The sequence below is a fragment of the Chrysemys picta genome, unplaced genomic scaffold, assembly GCF_011386835.1.
Source record: "Chrysemys picta bellii isolate R12L10 unplaced genomic scaffold, ASM1138683v2 scaf182, whole genome shotgun sequence".
NCBI classification, from domain to species: domain Eukaryota; kingdom Metazoa; phylum Chordata; order Testudines; family Emydidae; genus Chrysemys; species Chrysemys picta.
The window spans coordinates 52,091-78,388 of NW_027052889.1; the positions used below are offsets into that span (position 1 = coordinate 52,091).

Genomic DNA, 26,298 nt, shown 5'->3' on the forward strand with positions numbered 1-26,298 from the left:
CCTCCCTCTGGGCGCCGTGTCTCGCTCACCACAATCCTCTCCGCCACAGCAGCCTTGCAGCAGTGCGGCTCCAGTGTGTCCTGCCCTCTCTGCTGGTGGATGGCGTGCAGGAACACGAGCTGCTGGGCCTCCTCCTGCACCCACCAGGAGTGGGGTTAGGGGAGAGAGAGCCAGTTAGCCAGGGACCTCCCTGCCCCCACACAGCAGCTGCAGGACTCAGGCCTGAATGGGGGATAGTGGGGACCCGCCCATTGTCCAAATCACCCACCACTCCACCACAAGCAGGGTCAGGAACTGGGACAGTGCCTGTGGGGGGGAGGAGACCTGGCTGGTGTGTGACAGACACCCCCACCTCTGGGGTCCCAGATCATGGAGGAGAAAGGTCCCCATTAGGGCTGGTGGATCATCAGGGACAAGACCCTCTGCAGGGGGTCAGGTGCTGGGAAGGGGCAGGACAGTCTTGGTTCCAGCACAGCTGGGGAACGTTTGTACCTTTTCTCCGTCTTGGAGCTGCTCTCGGCTGTTATTGAGAGCAGCCTCCTCTGTGGCCACGTCCACCCATTCCTCCTCCTCGTCCCCTGAGTCCCTGGCGGTCCCTGCACCAGGGAGAGAAGGGGACAGGGTGACGCCTGCTGCCACTCGGGGGAAGGACAGGGGCACGCTGGGGCAATGTGTCCCCTTCCCACCTCCGGGACCCAGGGCAGATCGGGCCCCACACTCCCCGGTCTCAGTGATGCCTTCAGCCCCCAACTCCTTCAGGAGCCCATAGCAAAGAGACCCCCCCACGCTGTCCTGGACTCCCTGGGAGGTGCCTCCCCCCAACTGGAGCACCGAGGACCAAAGTGGCAGCATCTAGTGTCAGTGGGCTTCATGTGGCTCAGGCCAGACCCCTGGGCTGGGGATCCGCCCCCATAGCACTGATCGAGGGCCTGGGCCCAGGGTGTTCACAGCCCCGCCCTCACCTCTCCCTGAGCCCAGCCTGACTCCTCACCTGGAACAAAGCTGCGGCGCCCATCGGCCTCGCTGCTGCCCGAGTCCCAGGCACTGCTGCTGTCCCATGGGGAGCGGGCCGAGCTGCTGGTGGTGGGACAGGGATCCTCCACCTCCTGCCCTGGGGAGGCTGGAAAGTCCTCAGTGACCGGGCAGGGCGATGCCTCCTGCTGGGAATCAGGGCTGGGCTCCTGGGGCTGCTGCTGCCCACACAACATGTCCCAGAGTCACTCTGCCCAGCTCCCCTCCTGCGCTGGGTCCTGCCTGCCCAGCCGCAGCCTGGCCCAGCTCCATTTCGACCTGGCCTCTCCCACCTCGGCGCCTGCGCTGGGAGCGGGTTTTCTCCGCCAGAAGACTGGGCACTTCCACCTCCTGGCCTGGCCGGGAGCTCCTTCCCCGCCAGTGGGGACGGAGGGGCCGCTCTGCTCCCGGGGAAGATGGCAGCTGCTTCCCTCAGGCTCTGGGGCCACCTGCAGAGCCTTCTTCCTGAACATCCTCAGGAGCCTGGCCACCCTGGAACCGAGCGGGGAGCGGGCGTGAGTCTGGGGTCAAGGCAGCCTCTCACTAACCAGCCTGTTTGGTCCCTCCCCATCCCTGCCCCAGCCAGAGCAGCTCCTCGTCCCCCCACAGGGGTGCATGTAATGCAATCTACACGCACTGGCAGGAGTTCATTGCATGATCTGCTCCCAGCGTTCCCCCTCGTCACCTCTGGGGCTGCAATGCCCGGGGAGTCTCCTCCTTTTCCATCACTGGGCTCAGTCACTTTGGACAAGCAGCTCCCTCCTGCCGTCCCAGGCCACACTCCCCCCCAGGCTAGAGAAGGAACAGAACCCAGGAGTCCGGACTTCTCCTGGGAAACCATTCCCCACGTCAAAGTCCCGAGGCAGAGCAAGGCCAGGGCCCCTGCCGTTCCCATTGATTTCCATGCTCAGCAGCTCACAGGGTCTGGCCCAGCTCAGAGACGCTCAGCCTGGGGAACGGTCTCCCACAAGGGAAGCGTTGGGAGCCCCATTGCTGGGACCTTTCCAAACACACTGGAGACGGCTCTGGAGAAGCCCCTCCCCAGTCTGAGAGCGAGGGGCTCCTGGGGGCGGTTTGCAAATCCAATCTCCTTTGGGAGAGATTCTTTCCCCCTCTTTCTGCCTCTCCCCAGACAGACAGGGGACGCCAACGGGGAACCCTAATGCCACTCACTTGCTCTGCTGACGGAGCGATGGATGGAGGATGTTCAGTATCGTCCCTCGCCCTCCTCCTCACTCCCCAAAGCCAAGGCAGGCTGGAGAGGGTGGTGGTGACCTGAGGAGTTACCCTGCCCAGCCAGCAGGCAGGGTGATAGCACTGGGCGATCGACTGGCTGTGAAAACAAGAGTCTATCTTATTGCCAAGGGACAGAGAAACTCGGCCAGCAGCAGGGGGTGCAGAACACTGGCCTAATGCGGGGGTGACAGCACCTCCGGGATCCTGACATCCCGGCACTTTACACACCTTCCTGGAGCCTCCCAACCCCCCTGGTCTGTAGGGGCTGCTACCCCAACCCTACTGATGGGAAACAGGCCTGGGGTGGGGAAGCTACTGGCTCAGGGTCACACCAAGTGTCAGAGCCAGGGATGGGACCCAGCAGTCCTTATTTCCAGGCCCCTTCACTAACCACTGCTGCACACTCCCTCCCATAGCTGGCAATTACAACCAGGCCTTCATGTCCGGTCCCCCTGCTTTGAGAGGGAGTGTGCTCCGCTGGAGTGACTGGAGCAGGGAACTGGGAGTCAGGACTCCTGGGTTCCATTGCTGGTTTCCTATTGACTTGTGGGACTTTGGGTAAGTTGCTCCCCGCTCTAGGCTCTGTCCCCAGCAGTCAAATGGGGATTTCATACTTTCCCACTATTGGAAAGTGCTGGGAGACTCCCCCAGCAAAAGCTGCTCTGACAGTGCTAAGCAGCATCTGACCATTAGAGGTCAGAGCGCACTGCCCAGGAGGAGGAGTGTTTGGTTCTGGGCTGTTGGAGTACGGGCTTTCAACCATCTGTGCACACATATTATACTAATTGCATCTAGACCACATCTCCCTAGTTTGCTTGTGCGAATGTCCTTATTAACACCAAGATGGATCACATCTACTGTTTACCCACCTCCACTAGGCCCGTAACCCTGCCAAAGAAGGAGCTAGGATTGGGTTGGAATGATTTGTTCTTGACAAGTCCATGCTCACTAGTCCTAAGAACCAAATTGTCCTGTAGGTGCTGACAAACTGATTGTTTAATAAGGAGTTCCAGTATCTTTCCAGGTATGTTAATGGATGGGAAGACGTTCTTTTTCACATATCAGAGGGGTAGCCGTGTTAGTCTGAATCTGTAAAAAGCAACAGAGGGTCCTGTGGCACCTTTGAGACTAACAGAAGTACTGGGAGCATAAGCTTTCGTGGGTAAGAACCTCACTTGCATCTGAAGAAGTGAGGTTCTTACCCACGAAAGCTTATGCTCCCAGTACTTCTGTTAGTCTCAAAGGTGCCACAGGACCCTCTGTTCTTTTTCAGGGATCTCTGACGAGAACTGGGGCACAGCACTTAGTTTGTTGAGGCCATAAAATGGAGACAGGCACCTCTTCTCTTCTCCCAGCACCCCAGATACCTAAAAGGGTGGGACTCACATCCCTCAATGGGCTTTAAAAAAGACAATGGTTACAATGTGGCCCCAACCATTTCTGGTTTCTGCAGACTAGATGTTTTAGCAAAGTTTAGAATTCCTTGGTGCTCAACACCATGAAACTCCCCTTTCTCCTTTACAAAGGGCTTTAACGCCCCTTATCTCACCCAGGCTCTCGACTGCCCAAAGTTGGAGAATTGTCCCTGTTCCCATTGCAGAGCACTCCCCACGACACACACACAGAGTCCTCCTGGTGGTGGGAGGGGAACAGAGGAAAGGACAAAAGAAGTAAGAGATGAAGAGAAAGGAGGGAGGGATGGAGGAAAAGGTAAAAGAAAAAGGACAAACCCTAATGTCCCCAGTGATTCTAAGGGACAAAATCCCAGGTGGGGAATAAAATTCGGCCACCTTAAGCTAGTGTTTTCCATGCCTAGAATTAAGCTGGTGCCAGATGCATCAGACTGAACAGGTTCCAAACCTCTCGGAGGCTCTTACCTTCTAAACAGGGATGTCTGTTTTCTAGTGAAATCAGGAAAAAGAAAGGAGAAAACTCAAAAGAGGTTCCTCCTGGCGCTCATGTACGTGACCCCTAATACTCTCTCAGTCCTCAAAGAGAGACCTCGAGAAGGAGACTTGCTGAAGGAAAGCTACAGGGGACTCTGAGGTTTCCCTGGCCCTGCGCCCCTGTCCTGCCTGGCTGATGTCAGCATCTCTCTGTGAGGTCACCACCTCCCCAGCACCTTTGACCAATAGCCTGAGGTCCTGCAAAAGGCCTTTGTGATGTCACTCCCACACACACCCCTCCCCTGCAGTGCTAATGTTCTGCCGCAGGCCAGACCCTTTGGAGGTTTGAGCTACTCTCTGTGGATCACCCCGCTCAATGAGTGTTCATTCTAGGAAGCAAGCCGGCTAGACAGTAAAACAGCAGAGGCTGCTCCCAATACTACACTCGGTTTCTCAGAAATGAGTAGACTTTATGGGCAGAAGAGACAGTTAGAGCATCTAATCTGACCCCCTGCATATCACAGGCCTCCTGTCTACCACAATAGCTACTTTTGGGGTAAACACATTCCAGAAAGGCATCTAGTCTTTATTAAATGACATCAAGAGACGGAGAATCCACCACTTTCCTTGGTAGCTTCTTCCTGTGGTCAGTCATCCTCGCTGTTGAATATTTGTGCCTTATTTGTCATAGGAATTTGTCTCTTTTCACCTTCCAGCCATTCCCAAACCTCAGCCAGCATTTGTAGCTGACAAATCTCACGAATTGTCACAGATTGCGGTGTTACTAGAGGAGGTTTTGGAATTAACTGATAAGTCACTGGGACCAGATGGCATTCACCCAAGAGTTCTGAAAGAACTCAGATGTGAAATTGCGGAACTACTAATTATGGTTTGTAACCTGTCCTTTAAATCAGCTTCTGCATCCATGACTGGAAGATAGCTAATGTAACGCCAATATTTAAAAAGGGCACTATTGGTGATCCCGGCAATTACAGACCAGTAAGTCTAATGTCAGTACCGGGCAAATTAGTTGAAACAATTGTAAAGAATAAAATTGTCAGACACATAGAAGAACATAAATTGTTGGGCAAAAGTCAACATAGTTTAGGTAAAGGGAAATCATGTCTTACTAATCTATTAGAGTTCTTTGAAGGGGTCAACAAACATGTGGACAAGGGGGATCCAGTGGACATAGTGTACTTAGATTTCCAGAAAGCCTTTGACAAGGTCCCTCACTAAAGGGTCTTATGTAAATTAAGTTGTCATGGGATAAGAGGGAAGATCCTTTCATGGATTGAGAACTGGTTAAAAGACAGGGAACAAAGGGTAGGAATAAATGGTAAATTTTCAGAATGGAGAGGGGTAACTAGTGGTGTTCCCCAAGGGTCAGTCCTAGGACCAATGCTATTCAACTTATTCATAAATGATCTGGAGAAAGGGGTAAAAAGTGAGGTGGCAAAGTTTGCAGATGATACTAAAGTGCTCAAGATAGTTAAGACCAAAGCAGACTGTGAAGAACTTCAAAAAGATCTCCCAAAACTAAGTGATTGGGCAACAAAATGGCAAACGAAATTTAATGTGGACAACGTAAAGTAATGCACATTGGGAAAAATAACCCCAACTATACATACAATATGATGGGGGCTAATTTAGCTACAATGAATCAGGAAAAAGATCTTGGAGTCATCGTGGATAGTTCTCTGAAGACTTCCACGCAGTGTGCAGCGGCAGTCAAAAAAGCAAACAGGATGTTAGGAATCATTAAAAAGGGGATAGAGAATAAGACGGAGAATATCTTATTGCACTTATATAAATCCATGGTACACCCACATCTTGAATACTGTGTACAGATGTGGTCTCCTCATCTCAAAAAAGATATACTGGCATTAGAAAAGGTTCAGAGAAGGGTAATTAAAATGATTAGAGGTTTGGAAGGGGTCCCATATGAGGAGAGATTAAAGAGGCTAGGACTTTTCAGCTTGGAAAAGAGGAGACTATGGGGGGATATGATAGAGGTGTATGAAATCATGAGTGATGTGAAGAAAGGGAATAAGGAAAAGTTATTTACTTGTTCCCATAATATAAGAACTCCACTAGTAACCTCCCTCCAGCCTGACAGTTCACCTTTCAGTACGACCCGTTGTAGTCTCCCCTTTAACCAATTCCTTATCCACCTTTCAATTTTCATATTGATCCTCATCTTTTCCAATTTAGCTAATAATTCCCCATGTGGAACCGTATCAAATGCCTTACTGAAATCGAGGGAAATTAGATCCACTGCGTTTCCTTTGTCTAAAAAATCTGTGACCTTCTCAAAGAAGGAGATCAGGTTGGTTTGGCACGCTCTACCTTTTGTAAAGCCATGTTGTATTTTGTCCCAATTACCATTGACCTCAATGTCCTTAACTACTTTCTCCTTCAAAACATTTTCTGAGACCTTGCATACTACAGATGTCAAACTAACAGGCCTGTAGTTACCCGGATCACTTTTTTCCCCTTTCTTAAAGCTAGGAACTATGTTAGCAATTCTCCAGTCATACGGAACAACCCCTGAGTTTACTGATTCATTAACATTTTTTGCTAATGGGCTTGCAATTTCATATGCCAGTTCCTTTAATATTCTTGAATGAAGATTATCTGGGACCCCCGATTTAGTCCCATTAAACTGTTCGAGTTTGGCTTCTAACTCAGATGTGGTAATATCTACCTCCATATCCTCATTCCCATTTGTCATCCTACCATTATCTCTAAGCTCCTCATTAGCCTCTTAAAGACTGAGGCAAAGTATTTGTTTAGATATTGGGCCATGCCTAGATTATCCTTAACCTCCACTCCATCCTCAGTGTTTAGCGGTCCCACTTCTTTCTTTGTTTTCTTCTTATTTATATGGCTATAGAACCTTTTACACCTTTTACTATTGGTTTGAATTCCCTTTGCAAGGTCCAACTCTACATGGCTTTCGGCCTTTCTCACTTTGTCCCTACATTTTCTGACCTCAGTAAGGTAGCTTTCCTTGCTGATCACTCCCATCTTCCACACCTTGTAGGCTTTCTGCTTTTTCTTAATCATCTCTCTGAGATGCTTGCTCATCCAACTTGGTCTACAACTCCTGCCTATGAATTTTCCCCCCTTTCTTGGGATGCAGGCTTCTGAGAGTTTCTGCAACTTTGACTTGAAGTAATTCCAGGCCTTCTCCACCTTTAGATCCACAAGTTCTTCAGTCCAATCCACTTCCCTATCTAATTTCCTTAATTTTTTAAAGTTAGCCCTTTTGAAATCAAAAACCCTAGTCACAGATCTATTTTTGTTTACCCTTCCATTTTGTTTAAACTGAATTAGCTCATGATCGCTCAAACCAAGGCTGTCCCCTACAACCATTTCTTCTAAGAGATCCTCACTACCCACACCAAATCTAAAATGGCATCCCCTCTTGTTGGTTCTTCAACTACTTGGTGAAGGAATCCATCAGCTATCACATCTAGGAAAATCTGAGCCCTATTATATTACTAGCACTTGTCCTCCAGTCTATATCTGGGAAGTTAAAGTCTCCCATGATCACACAATTCCCATTAGTATTTACTTCATTAAAAACATTAAAGAGGTCTCAATCCCTATCCAAATCAGACTCCTGGTTCTAACAGACAGCAAACCCCCCAAAGACAGGGATAGAGCCCAGGAATCGAGATGGTGGGGAAATTTCATTGAAACCGTTTCTGTCCGAAAATCCCATTCAAACTAAACCAGTTTGTTTCTTGAAATCATATCAAGTGGCATGAAAATTCTTTGCAAAAATATTTTGTTGCAAAACAAAAGCATCTTCTGTGTCACAAAAAGAACAGGAGTACGTGTTTGTCTCGTCGCACACAAAGAGGAGACACTTAGATCTCAAAAATTAGATAAGATGTTTCAGTCTGAGCTAAGTAGTTGCTGCTCTTAACAATTGCAACATAATAAAATACAAATAAAATAGACTATTTCAGCCATTCTATTATGTCCTAATCTGATCTGAGTAAACGTGATAGGACACCTCATCTTATGCACTGCTCCTAGTGACACTCTCCAATAGATCCCCATCCTCCACCTGTCGGGAGGTAGGTAGGAGCGGATTGTTATCCCTACTTGAAAGAGGGAGAAGCTAAGGCTGAGAAAGGAGAATTGACTTGTCTTAGGTCACACAGCCAGTCCGTGGCAGAGTTGGGAATAGGACCCAAGAGCCCTGATTTTCAAACTAACCATCGGATCTTGAATTTCAGACATTGAATGACCTGAATAAAGTGTTCTCAAGTGAGTTCCAGACCAGCAAGAGTTCATAGTAATTATTCAGCAAGTATTTTAGGAGAACTGGAATGGTAGAGAAAATAATGAACTGCAGAGAAGCAGCAAAATTTGTCGAACATATGACTGGTTATGACTATTTACTTGGTCTTAAAAGAAAACAACAGGGACCCGAGTCTCCTCCCTGTCAATAACCCCCTGCTCAGCCAATCAGGGTAGCGACCGAGGGGCGGGAGGATGAGGGTTCTCACCAGAGAGCCCAAAGGATGGCCCAGGTCACCGCTGGGGATCACTGTCTGAGCACTATTTCAACGCCACATTTTTCGGTGGACCTCCCACAATGGGAGTTGTAGAGCACCCCCCACGACACACACACCCCCCTCCTGATGGTGGGAGGGGAACGGGGAAAGGACAAAAGAAGTAAGAGATGAAGAGAAAGGAGGGAGGGATGGATGGAGGAAAAGGTAAAAGAAAAAGGACAAACCCTAATATCCCCAGTGATTCTAAGGGACAAAATCCCAGGTGGGGAATAAAATTCGGCCACCTTAAGCTAGTGTTTTCCATGCCTAAAATTCAGCTGGCGCCAGATGCGTCAGACTGAACAGGTTCCAAACCTCTCGGAGGCTCTTACCTTCTAAACAGGGACGTCAGTTTTCTAGTGAAATCAGGAAAAAGAAAGGAGAAAACTCAAAAGAGGTTCCTCCTGGCGCTCACGTACCTGAACCCAAATACTCTCTCAGACCTCAAAGAGAGACCTCGAGAAGGAGACTTGCTGAAGCAAAGCCACAGGGGTCTCTGAGGTTTCCCTGGCCCTGCGCCCCATCCTGCCTGGCTGATGTCAGCATCCCTCTGTGAGGTCACCACCTCCCCTGCACCTTTGACCAATAGGCTGAGGTCCTGCAAAAGACCTTTGTGATGTCACTGCCACACCCACCCCTCCCCTGCAGTGTTAATGTCCTGCCACAGGCCAGACCCTTTGGAGGTTTGAGCTACTCCCTGTGGATCACCCCGCTCAATGAGTGTTCATTCTAGGAAGCAAGCCGGCTAGACAGTAAAACAGCAGAGGCTGCTCCCAATGCTACACTCGGTTTCTCAGAAATGAGTAGACTTTATGGCCGGAAGAGACAGTTAGAGCGTCTAATCTGACCCCTTGCATATCACAGGCCTCCTGTCTACCACAATAGCTACTTTTGGGGCAAACACATTCCGGAAAGGCATCTAGTCTTTATTAATGACATCAAGAGATGGAGAATCCACCACTTTCCTTGGTAGCTTCTTCCTGTGGTCAATCATCCTCGCTGTTGAATATTTGTGCCTTATTTGTCATAGGGATTTGTCTCTTTTCACCTTCCAGCCATTGGGTCTTGTTCTGCCTTTCTCTGCTAGACTAGAGAGCCCTTTAATACCCAGTATTTTCTCTCCATTAAGGCACTTCAACACTTCAATGAAGTCCCCTTCAATCTTCTTTTGATAAGCTAAACAGGTTAAGCTCTTTCAATAGCTCACTAGAAGGCATTTTTCTCCAGCCCTCAGAACATTTCATGGCTCTTTGCTGCCCCAGCTCCAATTTCTAGGACCATCTTTTTCAAAGGAAGACACCAAGACTGGAGGCAGTATTCCAATAGCAGTCTCACTGCTGCTGTGTCACCTCCCTATCCTACTCACGGCTCTGCTCCTACGTCTAATGATGGCTTTAGCCCTGTTCACCACAGCATCACACTGGGAGCTCATGTTGAGTGGCTTCTCCAATCTGGCCCCTATATCCTTTTCAGAGTCACTGCTTTCCTGGATACACGTCCCCATTCTGGAGGTGTGGCCGGCGTGCCTTGTGGCTACGTATAGGACCTTGCATTGGGCTCTGCTCAAACTTGTTTTCTTTGAATGGGTCCAGCTGGCCGAATGAGCCAGATCGCTCTGTATCACTGCCCTCTCGCCATCAGGAATTACCACTCTGCCTGTATTTTGTCACCCCCCAATCTTATCCGCAGTGATTCTATGTTTTCTCCCAATTCATTGATAACAATTATTTTAAAAAATTAGTCCTTGAGAGCTTCTTCAGACCCTTAGTACCCAGGACCTGCTCCCCACATCACAGTGAGAAATGTTGTCCAGCCCTGCTGGTACATAGGGGATAAGCACAGAACAAACGTACCTTTAGGAGCTGTGTTATCCATAGGCTCTGAACAACATGTGGGGGTCAGCAGATTACAAACGCACGACAGACCTGTAGTGTAGACAGGTCCCAACTGTGTCTCGGTTTCCCACCCTGTAAAATGGGGAGAACAAACAAAACCTTGATTAGCTCCATTTGATAGCTGGGGAAACCGAGGCACCCAGCGGTGCAGAGACTCGCTCATGGTCCCAAAGCCAGGAATAGAAAACAGCAGATCTGATAGCCAGGCCTGGGACCTAACCCTGGTTTTCCTGGCCTTGCTGCTCTAAGTTTAGTCACAGCCTCCATGTCTTTTCCCCCGTGTCCCTTAACCCCACGTCACTGCAGAAGAGAGATTTTCTGGTAGCCAGCTGGCTCTCCTGCATGTGGATGTCGTTCCAAAAGACGTGCTCTGGCTCAGTCCCATGCTATGGTTGGCTGAAGGAACCACTTGGTCACATTCTAGCCCTGAGTTATACAGGAGGGGCGACTAGATGCACATAATGGTCCTTTCTGACCTGAACCTCTATCAATTGCTACATTTTCTGCTGTTAGGAAGAAAACTCTGGACCTATTTTCTCTCATTCACTTTCAGTCGGAATAATTTCAATCCAGGCCAAAGGATTTCCTCTTCCATTGTGTCTTCAGCACCTTTGGGAGCAACCAGTTACTGTTACCCACAGGTTTCCAGTTTCAACCTGTCCCTGGCTGAGATGGCTAGGAAAGGGGTTGGAGCTCAACTGCACCTAGCCCAGGTGATGCAGCTCTCTAGGGCGAAGGGAAGAAGTGTGGGGGTCACGTGACAAGATGCAGCCTGTGACTAGGACCCAGGCCTGCTGAGAGATAGAAGGGCAGCCTGTGCTCAGCCAGGAGAGAGACCCCAAGGGAAGCAGGCATGGGAGGGGCTTGGAGAGTCCTTCAAAGGTCAGGGACAAGCTGGGAAGGGGCCAGGCTGAGCACTAAGGACAAGGCCCTAGGAGGGAAAGACAGGGCAGTTTAGGAGATGGGGCAGATAGTCCAGTTGGTTTCGGCTCCCAGGACCAGACACCCAGAGGTGAAGGTGATTGTCGGGGCTTCTGTCCTTCTTCCCCAGTGTAGATTTGATAGTGGAGAAGACTGATGCCGTAAGGGGGAAGTGAGTTACCCCAAGGTCACCCAGTGAGTTTATATCACAAATGCATACTCGGAAGGATCCAATAGAAACATGGATTTTCCAGTCTCTTCTTTCTAGGAGTCCCCAGGGCTAAGGTAAAACCCCTGCGGCCCCTCCCCATTCTGTTCACCTCCAAGATGTGCTGAAGTTTGTCTGTGCTGGGGGGTGCTGTCAGCAGGATCGAGAGCTCGTCATCCATGTTCTCTGGGCAGGCCTTGCTCAGAGCCTGCCAGCGGAGGGAGACCAGGGGTCAGGAGCCTGCATTAGCACCGGTGTGCCATTGACCAAGAGCTGGCTGAGGTAAGCCCCGCCTGGCCGGAGCTCGCACCCAGAAACCCTGCCCCAGGTCGGAACCCCCTCCTGTACCCTAATCCCTCCCAGACCCCACACCCCCACCCCAATCCCCTACCCCAGCCCTGAGCCCCCTCCCGCACCCAAACTCCCTCCCAGTCTCTGCACCCCAACCCTCTGCCCCAGCCCGGATCCCCCTCTGGCACCCCCAAACCCCTAATCTCCAGCCCAATCCCAGAGCCCACATCCCCACCGGAGCCCTCACCCCTCCCTGCACTCCAACCCCCAGCTCCAGCCCAGTGAAAGTGAGTGAGGGTGTGAGAGCGAGCGACTGAGGGAGGTGGGCTGGGCTGGAGTGAGTGGGGGTGGGGCCGTAGAGAAGGTCATGAAAGGGGTTGGATCAAGGGCGTTTGGTTTTGTGCAAGTAGAAAGTTGGCAACCCTACTTAAGGACCTTTGAAAAGCAGCCTCCTTAGCACCGCTCCTGATACCAGGGGCCAAGGCGCCCCCGGACATGAGAACCACAATAGGCCAGAGCAAAACGCTGCGTTAGAAATCGGAGCTCAGGCTGCCAAGCGAACGATAGCTGACAGACAGGGGATGTGGGAATTAAGGTTGTGCCTTCAGCCAGCAACTGGTGTTCATCCGTTTGCACCACACACGCACCTGTAGGCAGGGCCACTATTTCCTTGTCTGTCTGCCTGTTTAGCGTCTCTCGGTCCTTACTGTGCCCATCACCGTGGTGTCTGAGTGGCAAACCAAGGGTTTGACGTGTGCATATGAAACTGCCTGACTGGAAGGACGTGGTTTGGTGTGGATCAGTGACTGCTGGGGCGATTGGTGGCAGAAGGCTCTGAGGGCCTGGCTCATTCCGACCTGGCTCATTCCAATGGCTTCTACAGCTGAGAGCAGCCCAGTCTCCTGCCTGGGTCCGACGCAAACCAGGAAGTACAGGACCACGGTTAATAAGAACAGCTCAAAAGATCATTTTCGCTGACCCAGCCCTGCACAGATTTCCAGCTTAGGTTTGCATTTTCAGCAAAAGTTCTTCTTGATTATTTTCTCCCAACCCCCTTCTGCCTCCATAATAGCCAGCCACCCCGTCAGTCGCATCCTGGGGCGCTCCAGGGACAGCGTATGTGCGTGTATGTGTACGTCTGTATATATATGAATGTGTACATGTGCGTATGTATGTGTGTATGTGTATGTGCACATGAGTGTGTGCACATGTGAGTGTGCGTGTGTATGTGTGTACATGTACCCCAGTCAGATGTATACATCTGGATTTCCTTTGAAAGAAGTTTCAAATTGAGCTGATCAAGTGCAATGGCAAAGCACCCAATTCCTCTGCCCCCCCCAAATGCCTTCGCTGCTTTAACGTACAACCTGCTCCGCTGGCACCTCTGACTCCTGAAAGCCCTAACGCTCCCGGGGAGCAGGCCGTGCCCTGCCCTGCCCTGGCTGCCCCGGGTGTTACCTCGGAGGGAATCGTTCCAGATTCCAATGAGTGGCAGGTCCAGGGAAGAGCCTTATCTGGCGAGAGGCTGTACCAGACCCGCCTGACCCAGGCAGGCTCCCAGGTACTCTCTGCTCGGGGCTGATAGGGCTTCTTAGCAGTTTCTCTCCAAACAAATTCCAGTTCAAGACACCTGAGAGCTCCACAGCAGGGCAGCATCCCCAGAGCGCAGCAGGGCGGGGGTTAGGGGGAGCAGTCGGTAGCAGCACCTGCCCCTCGTACGGCAGGAGCGAGAAGTGCCAGCCTCTCTGAACAGAGCAGCAGCGTTCAGCCTGGGCCAGACGTGCTGCAGTGATGGGTAAGAGCTGGCTCGGAGAGCCAGAGGGTCTGTGGGGCAGCTCTGGGCCCTTCTGCTCTGCACTAGGGCCGGGTGGGCGTGTTCAGCTGGGATTGGAACCCACCAGCACTTGTGGGTATGAATGCGGGGCTGGAACGCAATGTGGGGCTCTCCCACCTCGCCCGGGGGTGACTGGGGGGAAGGGCAGAGAGACACCTGGGCTGAGACTCAGAGGAGCAGAGACCCCAGCTCCAGGGAGACAGTCACTCCTGCCCAGCCGGGTTAAATTGCCCAGCTGTGTGACAGCCCCCCCATCCCCGAGGGGTTCCCCCCCCCGGTATGTCACAGCAGGGTAATGTGCGTACTGAACGGCAGGGGTTGCCAGAGACTGGCTGGGAGAGGCCTTTGGGGATGGAGGAAGCAGCACTAAGATACATGCCAACCTCCCTACAGAGGAGGGGCCGTGCCCCGCAGGTGTGGGGTAGGGAGCTGGGACACTGCACGGTGGACCATTACTGGCCCAGGCCCTTCCTAGCTGGAGGCCGAGGCATTTCCTTCAGGTCACCTTCCACTGCAGCTTGGCCACGGGCCCCCATAGCCACTAGCCCAGCCAGGGATCCCAAGTGGGGATTGTCACGGCTGGCTCCTCCCTGCCGCCAGCAGCTCTTCACTGCCAGGGAATTCCGGAAATCCTGTGCGCCCCTCCCCCACCCACCTCCTGGGGCTGTGAGTGCCCCCCCGGACAACCCCCCCCAGAGCTCTGAGTGCCCCTGGCCAGTCCCTCCCCTCAGCCCCCCCCCCCCACTTCCTGGGGCTCTGAGTGCCCTCAGCCAGTCCCCCTCCCACACCCCGGGGCTGAGTGACCTTGGCCAACCCCCGTCCCTTCAGGAGGAACTCCCAGTACCCACCCAGCCCCCACACCTCAGGGTTCCCCTCCCTGCGGCGCTGTGGCCATACCCCCACCAGGGCCGGCTTTAGGCCAATTCAACCAATTCCCCTGAATCGGGCCCCGGGCCCAAGCCCCGGTACGGTGTACCGGCAAGAGCCGGTGCGCTGTACCAGGGTGGCTCGGCTTCCCCAGGGGGCAATTTAAAGGACCTAGGGCTCCCAGCAGGGGCCGGAGCCCCAGGCCCTTTAAGTTGCCACCAGCCCCCCACTGCTGGAGCCCTGGGGTAGGGCTGCGGGGCTCTGGGGGCTATTTAAAAAGTCCGGGGCTCCCGCTGCCTCTACCAACCCGGCCCTTTAAATAGCCACTGGAGCCCCGCTGCTTCCCCAGAGCTCCCGCGGCTATTTAAAGGGCCGGGGCGGTAGAAGCAGGGGAGCCCTGGGCCCTTTAAATAGCCCCCAGAGCCCTGGGATAGCGGGGGGCTCGGGGGCTATTTAAAGGGCCGGGGCTCCAGCTGCCTCTGCTGCACCCCGTCCCTGCACCAGCCCGCACCCCCTGCCCTGCCCGCAGCCAGCCCCGTCTCCAGCCAGCCCTGCACCCCCTGTCTGCAGCCAGCCCCTGCTGCACCCCTGCCCTACCTCCAGCCCCGCCACCCCTGTTCTGCCCGCACCAGCCTGCCCCCCTGCCCTGCCTGCAGCCAGCCCTGCACCCCCTGCCCACAGCCAGCCTCTGCCGCACCCCCTGCCCTGTCTCCAGGCAACCCCTGCCGCACCCCCCTGCGGCCCTGCCCAAAGCCAGCCAGCCCCACACACCCCTGTCTCCAGCCAGCCCCGCACCCCTTGCCCTGCCTGCAGCCAGCCCCATGTCCACTGGTGCCCTGCAGTTCCCAGGGCAGTAACCCTGCACACCTGCTTCAATGAGGGGGGCAGGGAGCAGCTGGGACCCACACATGTGCACACCACTAGGGTGACCAGACAGCAAGTGTGAAAAATCGGGACAGGGGGTGGGGGATAATAGGATCCTATAAGAAAAAGACCCAAAAATCGGGACTGTCCCTATAAAATCAGGACATCTGGTCACCCTAGCACACCCCCAGGGAGTGGCGGCGACCCAGACACGTGAAATGGAGCTCATTAATAACCCATCAACAGCATATATGATGCAATGTACAGAATATATCATTTTATTATTTATATAGTTATGGAAAGTAAATAATACATGGAAGAAATGAAAGGCTTTTTTTTACATTATTTTTTTTGTTAGTCATCCCTGCCGGGGCCCCGCCAAAAATGTTCGAATTGGGCCCCGCCCTTCCTAAAGCCGGCCCTGCTGGAGAGAACAGGAGGATTCAGTCAGCAGGGGCTGCTGATCCGTCCCATTCACCAGGGCTGCCATCCTGCGGCTTCAGCATTAGTGGCTGGGGTGACTTGAGGAAAGGTCTCAACATCCCCACATCCCACTTCACTGCTGCCAGAATCCCTCCTGCCCCCCCGCTACAGTCCCCTCCCTACCCAACCTGGGTGGGGCTGGAGGAGAGGGGTCTGAGAACTTGAGCTGTGGATTGGAGGTGGAACAGCTGTCAGGGGCACTGAGGGGGAGGTGGCAGGAGCTCCCCGTACAAGGAGGGGGGTTGCCACTGGAGGTCACTAGGAAGGACAACAAGACTCCATCCTGGGGGCCAGGAGGGGGAATCCATCCCTCAGAGGTGGGCAGGGGCTGGGTGGAAATGCTGCTGGTTCCAGGGGCCGTTAATCCCCCCTGATTCCTCGGAGGCGTCTGAGTCTCAGACAGGTTCTCGTTCCCTTGCAGCAGGAGGACGTCACGGCCAATGTGATGTGCCAGCTCCGTATCATGCGGCACTTGCGCCAGGTGCCCGAGGCGCTGCAGGGCCTGTGCCTCTGAGGCCACCAGCAACTCCCGCTCCCTGCTGCAGGTACTGCTCTGGCTCTCTGTAAATGGGGAGCTAGAGGAAGGGGAAATGGAGCCCCCTGGCACTCACAGAAAGCTGATTACAGAATGAGCCCGAACTGAGAGGCACCATATCCGCCCCCCTAAAGAGCCAGACTTCAGTGGTGATACACCCCAGCTGGGGTAGCAACAGGATTGAGAACGAGGTAGGAAGTTCAGAACAGCAAGGAAAGCCTGGAGGGGAACTTGAGAAGAGAGGTTGGAAAAGTGCAGCAAAGAGAAAGGTGCAGACCTAGCTGTTGGGTCCAGGGCCCTGAGCTGCTATCAATGTCAGGGTGGGACTGGGTTCCCCTACCGGCCCCAGAGGAGGCGGCGTGCACGCACCTGGAGAGGGTTCCCAAGCCCAGCAAGGGGGCTACAGGCTGAGCAAGTGCCCCAGCGATGGCAGAAGGACTTCTGTCTGTGGAAAGACCTCTTTGGACTTTTAGTGTGAGGCAAGCTGGGCCCCAGAAGGGTGGACTAAAGGTGGTGACCTGGCCGGAGTTACCAGGCAGAGAAACTGCCGAGGTGCTGGAGCGACCATGGATGGGGGACTGTGATGGGGGACCCAGCGAGAGGGCTGTGATGCCATGCCTGGCTGCCGGGGGGTACCTAACGATGAGTAGATTCATTTATGATTAGCATAGTTGGCAGGATTGAGTTCCCCCTGTGATCCGTGAGGGAAGTCTTGGTTGCTGAAGGAATCATAGAATATCAGGGTTGGAAGGGACCTCCGGAAGTCATCTAGTCCAATCCCCTGCTCAAAGCAGGACCAATCCCCAGACAGTTTTTTGCCCTGATCCCTAAATGGCCCCCTCAAGGATTGAGCTCACAACCCCGGGTTTAGCAGGCCAATGCTCAAACCACTGAGCTATCCCTCCCCCAAGAAGGTGTATCAAGGGACCAAGCTGGTCCACACTGGGGAAGAAGGACAGAAGCCCCGACAATCACCTTCACCTCTGGGTGTCTGGTCCTGGGAGCCAAAACCAACTGGACTATCTGCCCCATCTCCTAAACTGCCCTGTCTTTCCCTCCTAGGGCCTTGTCCTTAGTGCTCAGCCTGGCCCCTTCCCAGCTTGTCCCTGACCTTTAAAGGACACTCCAAGCCCCTCCCATGCCTGCTTCCCTTGGGGTCTCTCTCCTGACTGAGCACAGGCTGCCCTTCTATCTCTCAGCAGGCCTGGGTCCTAGTCACAGGCTGCGTCTTGTCACGTGACCCCCACACTTATTCCCTTCACCCTAGGGAGCTGCATCACCTGGGCCAGGTGCAGTTGAGCTCCAACCCCTTTCCTGGCCATCTCACCCAGGGACAGGTTGAAACTGGTAACCTGTGGGTAACAGTAACTCTTTGCTCGCAAAGGTGCTGAAGACACAATGGAAGAGGAAATCCTTTGGCCTGGATTGAAATTATTCTGACTGAAAGTGAATGAGAGAAAATAGGTCCAGAGTTTTCTTCCTAGCAGCAGAAAATGTAGCGATTGATAGAGGTTCAGGTCAGAAAGGACCATTATGTGCATCTAGTCGCCCCTCCTGTACAACTCAGGGCCTAGTGGTTCCTTCAGCCAACCATAGCATGGGACTGAGCCAGAGCACGTCTTTTGGAATGAAATCCACATGCAGGAGAGCCAGCTGGCTACCAGAAAATCTCTCTTCTGCAGTGACGTGGGGTTAAGGGACATGGCGGAAAAGACATGGCGGCTGTGACTAAACTTAGAGCAGGGTGGGGAACCGAGACACAGTTGGGACCTGTCTACACTACAGGTCTGTCGTGCATTTGTAATCTGCTGACCCCCACATGTTGTTCAGAGCCTATGGACAACACAGCTCCTAAAGTGTGTTTGTTCTCTGCTTATCCCATATGTACCAGCAGGGCTGGACAGCATTTCTCACTGTGCTGTGGGGAGCAGGTCCTGGGTACTAAGGGTCTGAAGAAGCTCTCAAGGACTAATTTTTTAAAATAATTATCATCAATGTATTGGGAGAAAACATAGAATCACTGCGGATAAGATTGGGGGGTGACAAAATACAGGCAGAGTGGTAATTCCTGATGGGGAGAGGGCAGTGATACAGAGCGATCTGGCTCATTTGGCCAGCTGGACCCATTCAAAGAAAACAAGTTTGAGCAGAGCCCAATGCAAGGTCCTATACGTAGCCACAAGGCACGCCGGCCACACCTCCAGAATGGGGACGTGTATCCAGGAAAGCAGTGACTCTGAAAAGGATTTAGGGGCCAGAGTGGAGAAGCCACTCAACATGAGCTCCCAGTGTGATGCTGTGGTGAACAGGGCTAAAGCCATCATTAGACGTAGGAGCAGAGCCGTGAGTAGGATAGGGAGGTGACAGCAGCAGCAGTGAGACTCCTATTGGAATACTGCCTCCAGTCTTGGTGTCCTCCTTTGAAAAAGATGGTCCTAGAAATTGGAGCTGGGGCAGCAAAGAGCCATGAAATGTTCTGAGGGCTGGAGAAAAATGCCTTCTAGTGAGCTATTGAAAGAGCTCAACCTGTTTAGCTTATCAAAAGAAGATTGAAAGGTGACTTCACTGAAGTGTTGAAATGCCTTAATGGAGAGAAAATACTGGGTATTAAAGGGCTCTTTAATCGAGCAGAGAAAGGCAGAACAAGACCCAATGGCTGGAAGGTGAAAAGAGACAAATTCCTATGACAAATAAGGCACAAATATTCAACAGCGAGGATGATTGACCACAGGAAGAAGCTACCATGGAAAGTAGTGGATTCTGCATCTCTTGATGTCATTTAATAAAGACTAGATGCCTTTCCGGAATGTGTTTGCCCCAAAAGTAGCTATTGTGGTAGACAGGAGGCCTGTGATATAGAGGGGGTCAGATTAGATGCTCTAACGGTCTCTGCTGCCCATAAAGTCTACTCATTTCTGAGAAACCGAGTGTAGCATTGGGAGCAGCCTCTGCTTATTAAACAATCAGTTTGTCAGCAGCTGCAGGACAATTTGGTTCTTAGGACTAGTGAGCATGGACTTGTCAAGAACAAATCATTCCAGACCAATCCTAGCTCCTTCTTTGGCAGGGTTAGGGGCCTAGTGGAGGTGGGTAAACAGTAGATGTGATCTATCTTGGTGTTAATAAGGCTTTTGACACAGTCCCATAGGACATTCTCACAAGCAAACAGATGCTGCTTAGCACTGTCAGAGCAGCTTTTGCTGGGGGATTCTCCCAGCACTTTCCAATAGTGGGAAAGTATGAAATCCCCATTTGACTGCTGGGGACAGAGCCTAGAGGGGGCAGCAACTTACCCCAAGTCCCACAGGTCAATAGGAAACCAGCAATGGAACCCAGGAGTCCTGACTCCCAGTTCCCTGCTCCAATCACTCCAGCGGAGCACACTCCCTCTCAAAGCAGGGGGACCGGACATGAGGGCCTGGTTGTAATTGCCAGCTGTGGGAGGGAGTGTGCAGCAGTGGTTAGTGAAGGGGCCTGGAAATAAGGACTGCTGGGTCTATTGGAGAGTGTCACTAGGAGCAGTGCATAAGATGAGGTGTCCTATCATGTTTACTCAGATCAGATTAGGACATAATAGAATGGCTGAAATAGTTTATTTTATTTGTATTGTATTATTTTGCAATTGTTAAGAGCAGCAACTACTCAGCTCAGACTGAAGCATCTTATCTAATTTTTGAGATCTAAGTGTCTCCTCTTTGAGTGCCACGAGACAAGTTAACACATTGTGACAAAGAATTTTCATTGCCACTTGTTATGATTTCAAGAAACAAACTGGTTTAGTTTGAATAGGATTTTCGGTCAGAAACGGTTTCAATGAAATTTCCCCACCATCTCGATTCCTGGGCTCTATCTCTGCCTTTCGGGGGGGTGAGAGGGGGGGTTTGCTGTCTGTTAGAACAAGAGTCTGATTTGGTTAGGGATAGAGACCTCTTCAATGATTTTAATGAAGTAAATACTAATGGGAATTGTGTGATCATGGGAGACTTTAACTTCCCAGATATAGACTGGAGGACAAGTGCTAGTAATATAATAGGGCTCAGATTTTCCTAGATGTGATAGCTGATGGATTCCTTCACCAAGTAGTTGCTGAACCAACAAGAGGGGATGCCATTTTAGATTTGGTGTTGGTGAGTAGTGAGGATCTCTTAGAAGAAATGGTTGTAGGGGACAGCCTTGGTTTGAGCGATCATGAGCTAATTCAGTTTAAACTAAATGGTAGGGTAAACAAAAATAGATCTGTGACTAGGGTTTTTTTTTTTTCAAAAGGGCTAACTTTAAAAAATTAAGGAAATTAGTTAGGGAAGTGGATTGGACTGAAGAACTTGTGGAACAGATGGATCAGACTGAACAGGTTCCAAACGTCTCGGAGGCTCTGACCTTCTAAACAGGGACGTCTGTTTTGTAGTAAAATCAGGAAAAAGAAAGGAGAAAACTCAAAAGAGGTTCCTCCTGGCGCTCACGTACATGACCCCTAATACTCTCTCAGCCCTCAAAGAGAGACCTCGAGAAGGAGACTTGCTGAAGGAAAGCTACAGGGGACTCAGAGGTTTCCCTGGCCCTGCGACCCTGTCCTGCCTGGCTGATGTCAGCATCTCTCTGTGAGGTCACCACCTCCCAAGCACCTTTGACCAATAGGCTGAGGCCTGCAAAAGGCCTTTGTGATGTCACTGTCACACCCACCCCTCCCCTGCAGTGCTAATGTTCTGCCGCAGGCCAGACCCTTTGGAGGTTTGAGCTACTCTCTGTGGATCACCCCGCTCAATGAGTGTTCATTCTAGGAAGCAAGCCGGCTAGACAGTAAAACAGCAGAGGCTGCTCCCAATGCTACACTCGGTTTCTCAGAAATGAGTAGACTTTATGGGCAGAAGAGACAGTTAGAGCATCTAATCTGACCCCCTGCATATCACAGGCCTTTCTGCACCATATGGGGCAGGCAGAGCTCTGCCTGGGCGCAGGGGGAATGGGATGGGGGTAGATCAAGGAAAGGGGGGAGGGGAATGGGTGTGAGGGAAAGAGTTCCTGTCCCAGATGAAGGAATTTGGGGGCAGAGGAAAGGACCCTGCCCCACAGAGAGGGGAGAGGGTTTCAGTGAGTGCCAGGGGGGCTCCATTTCCCCTTCCACTAGCGCCCCATTTACAGAGAGCCAGAGCAGTACCTGCAGCAGGGAGCGGGAGTTGCTGGTGGCCTCAGAGGCACAGGCCCTGCAGCGCCTCGGGCACCTGGCGCAAGTGCCGCATGATACGGAGCTGGCGCATCACATTGGCCGTGACGTCCTCCTGCTGCAAGGGAACGAGAACCTCTCTGAGACTCAGACGTCTCCGAGGAATCAGGGGGGATTAACGGCCCCTGGAACCAGCAGCATTTCCACCCAGCCCCTGCCCACCTCTGAGGGATGGATTCCCCCTCCTGACCCCCAGGATGGAGTCTTGTTGTCCTTCCTAGTGACCTCCAGTGGCAACCCCCCTCCTTGTACGGGGAGCTCCTGCCACTTCCCCATCAGTGCCCCTGACAGCCGTTCCACCTCCAATCCACAGCTCAAGTTCTCAGACCCCTCTCCTCCAGCCCCACCCAGGTTGGGTAGGGAGGGGACTGTAGCGGGGGGGCAGGAGGGATTCTGGCAGCAGTGAAGTGGGATGTGGGGAGGTTGAGACCTTTCCCCAAGTCACCCCAGCCACTAATGCTGAAGCCGCAGGATGGCAGCCCTGGTGAATGGGACGGATCGGCAGCCCCTGCTGACTAGGGTTACCATACGTCCGGTTTTTCCCGGACATGTCCTGCTTTTCGGCAATCAAACGCCCGTCCGGGGGGAATTGCCGAAAATCCAAACATGTCCGGGAAAATGCCGGCCGGGCACTTCCCCTCCCGCGGCTGCTCTGCTCCGCTCCTCCCCGCTCAGACTTTAAGAGCCGAGCTGCCCGAGCCAGCGCTACCGGCTTCGGGCAGCCCCCCCCTGCCTCCGAACCCCCAGCCGCCGGCCAGACACTTCCCTTCCCGGGCTCCAGCTGAGCTGCTCCGCTCCTCCCCTCTCAGACTTTAAGAGCCGAGATGCCCGAGCCAGCGCTACTGGCTTCGGGCAGGCCCCCCTGCCTCCGGACCCCGAGCCACGGGCCAGGCACTTCCCTTCCCGGGCTCCAGCTGTGCTGGGGAAGCGCCGGCCGGGGGCGCAGGGTCTGGGGGCTGCCCGGCAAACCGTGAAGCCGGTAGCGCTGGGGCAGCCCTTTCCCCATGGCTGGGAGTGGGAGGGAGGAGGGGGCTGAGTTAGGGCGGAGAAGGGGTGGAGTTGGGGTGGGGCTAGGGGGTGGGGAAATGGGCGGGGCCAGGGCCCGTGGAGGGTCCTCTTTTTTTATTTATTAGACATGGTAACCCTACTGCTGACTGAATCCTCCTGTTCTCTCCAGAACGGGTCCAGCCTTGCCAGCAGCAGGACAAGCGTCCCCTGCCCATGTGCCTCAGCCCTGCCTGGTCAGATGCCATCACCCGTCAGTCCTTGGCCTCCCAGGCTGCCAGTGATGGGAGCAACTCTGGGTGGTGGCTCGGGTGACACAGACACCAGACCACTAGGAATTGGGTGCGGCCCTGTGGGACAGGAGAGTCTCGCAGAGAGCACTTGGGGGACTCTCCTGCCCTTCCCAAGAGCGATAGCACCCTGTCCTAAGAACGTAAGTCTGGGATGAGGCAAAGCTTGTCATTAATTAGCCTGGCTAAAGAGCTGGGTGGAGCTGCTCCGGGGACAAGCTGGCTCGCTCCTGCTCATGGAGGTGAATTCATCTCCCTTCCCAGGAGCACCTGCTCTCCCTTTCATTCCCCACCAGGCTCCTTGTGCCAGGCCAGCGAATGGCCACAGGATGGGAATGAGGCCTGGGCCCCGCCCCAATCTCCTGAGTCTAATGCAGCTGCTCACCTTGTCCCCCATCAGCTGCTGGGTTTCCCCCAGGAGGGAGTAGGTGACAGGGAGAGAGACACACACATTTGTCCTTCTGGTTGCAGGGCTTGTGTCCTTCCAATCCCATTGGTGGCTGCACAGTGGGCAGAGTCCTCGCTGCGTGCCCGGCCCAACAGAATTGCAGGGCGTGGTGTGGAACACAGAAAGAGATAGAGAGACTCATCCTCCAGCCGGGGTCAGTCCGAGAGAAATTGGCTGGGGTCCCAGTCTCACTCTTCTAGCGGGTGCCATTTCCCAGCTGGGTTCCTTACCCCTCTGGTGCAGCAGCAGCTGGTAGAGCCGGTAAACCCCCTCCCTGGCCTGCCGGCTGATGTCCTTGGCTGGGTCACTGACGGACAGAGCCAACTGTGCCATGTGGTGACCCATCCTGGGGAATTCCGCTGAGTTCTAATGGACGGGAGAGGGAGAGGGGACTCCATCAGCATTTTCCTGTTAGCTCCCAGTCCCCCCCGGGCCAGGACTCTCCTTCCCCTCAGCCCCTCTGCAGGAGATGCTAGAGGATAGGAGCTAGAGCCAGACCCTTAATTTCCTCTGCCCCCAAGGAAGCCTGGAGCACAGGGCTGTGGACAGGGCCCTCCATGAGGACTTGCTTCCCCAGCTGCTCCAGGATGACAGGGAGGCATGAACCTGGAGCACAGTCCCCTTAAAAGCCCAGAGTCACCACTTAACTAGGACAAGAAGAACTTGACTCAAGCCAGGCTCACTCTCTGCTCTGACTCTGCCTCCCCAAGAGGAACACTCCTAACCCACAGCCCCTGCAGCAGCAGATCCTACAGCCCGTCAGAGCCAGATCACCTACGCCTGGAGTCAGGAAGCTGGGGTCAGAGGTCACTTATGTCAAACTCAGGGAGGGTGATGGTGAATCTGAGCAGGGCCGTGCTGCTCTTAACGGCCCTGGCTCTCTCTCGCGGCACCCTGGACACGATCCAGTAGTTAATGTGCTGTGGGGAAAGGAGGCATTGCACTGACTGCCCTGACCAAGGATGCCCACTGGGGGCCCGGCTAGGAGGACAGACTGGAAAATGGATCTAAGAGTGAAGGTAAAATTGCCCCCACCCCTCTCATCGGGCTCACCTCCAAGATGTAGTGGAGCCTGTCGGTGTCTGGGGACTCTGCCAGCAGGTTCCCCAGCATGGCGTCCAGGAGGTCTGGCAAGACCCTAGGCAGATCCTGAAAGCAAGGGAGAGCCATGGGTCAGAGTTAGGGAAACTGGGGCTAAACTTGCCACAGGATGGGAAGTGGGGTCTCTGGGAAGCACTGGTGTGACCCCCAAACACATATCCTGGCCTCTCTCCTTCACATCCCACTGCAGGCAATTAGCAAGGACTCATGGCAGGATGACAGCTGGCTCTTCAATCCATGACTTTAGCATGATCTACCTGCACTTGGGCAGTGTCCTTCTCCATGCCCAGGGTGAAGACGGCGTGCAGGGCAGCTCGGAGGAGGTGGGTCTCCAGCTCTGGCTCCAGGGCAGGTGTCATGGTGCTGGCAAGAGAGAGGGGCCGGTATTAGACTGTGCAGTACGGGGATGGGACTGGCACCAACACGCAGGTGAAACTGCAGGGAAATAGGTACAGGCTGGCAAGAAGGGAAACTGAGGCACCGAGCCAGGGAATGACAAGGCCAAGGTTTCTCAGACAGACAGTGGCAGGGCAGGAATAGCCCCTGTTCCCTGCACCCTGCTGCCCCTCCTGTATCTGATCCTGGGTGTGAGCCTCTCCCCAAAGCCGTTGCAATGTTACTGGAGTGAAAAGAACAGCCCAGCCAGGAGAGAGTGAACCTTCCCCGCACCTCTGCCAGAGGAGCCACCCTTGGGCGGTGACCTGGGAGTGGGAGGGGCAGTGACTCCCAGCCCTGGGCCTGAGCAGCACTGGGGTTAGGGGAACCGGGCCGGAGGGTCTCGGTACCTGAGGTTGCCCACAGCAATCAGGGAGTTGGCGAGGACGGCGCCGGGTGGAGAGTTATCAGGCAGCTCTTCAATGAGCTCCTGTGAGACCCAAAGGAGACAAAGGAGCGTGTGAGATTCGGGCCTCACTGACACTTCCCAGTGAGGAGATTACACAGCCAGGGCCCCACACAGCCAGCAGGATCCCCCCACCTACCCCCCGCTCCTCCGATTCCTGCCCAATAGTGACCACTCTCCGAATTTCTCCCGTCTCTTCTCCCCAGTCTTCAGCCCCAGCAATCCCTGCCCTCAGCTGCCCCTCCAGCACCAGCCATCCCCCATCCATTGGCCTGGGGAGACCCCTGCCCCTCCCATGTCTCTGTCCTCCCTCTGGGCGCCGTGTCTCGCTCACCACAATCCTCTCCGCCACAGCAGCCTTGCAGCAGTGCGGCTCCAGTGTGTCCTGCCCTCTCTGCTGGTGGATGGCGTGCAGGAACACGAGCTGCTGGGCCTCCTCCTGCACCCACCAGGAGTGGGGTTAGGGGAGAGAGAGCCAGTTAGCCAGGGACCTCCCTGCCCCCACACAGCAGCTGCAGGACTCAGGCCTGAATGGGGGATAGTGGGGACCCGCCCATTGTCCAAATCACCCACCACTCCACCACAAGCAGGGTCAGGAACTGGGACAGTGCCTGTGGGGGGAGGAGACCTGGCTGGTGTGTGACAGACACCCCCACCTCTGGGGTCCCAGATCATGGAGGAGAAAGGTCCCCATTAGGGCTGGTGGATCATCAGGGACAAGACCCTCTGCAGGGGGTCAGGTGCTGGGAAGGGGCAGGACAGTCTTGGTTCCAGCACAGCTGGGGAA

The 26,298-nt window shown here is 53.7% G+C and overlaps 1 long non-coding RNA gene across 1 annotated transcript; it reads right to left on the reverse strand.

Annotated features, from left to right (window-relative positions):
- Nucleotides 1–924: 924 nt before the first annotated feature.
- On the reverse strand, nt 925–12,041 carry LOC135978252 (uncharacterized). The gene is made up of 4 exons (XR_010595682.1): nt 11,844–12,041; nt 10,561–10,674; nt 2,185–2,344; nt 925–1,503 (listed from the first exon to the last, which is right to left on the reverse strand). It is a non-coding gene; the product is annotated as an uncharacterized LOC135978252 (long non-coding RNA).
- Between the last annotated feature and the right edge of the window lie 14,257 nt (nt 12,042–26,298).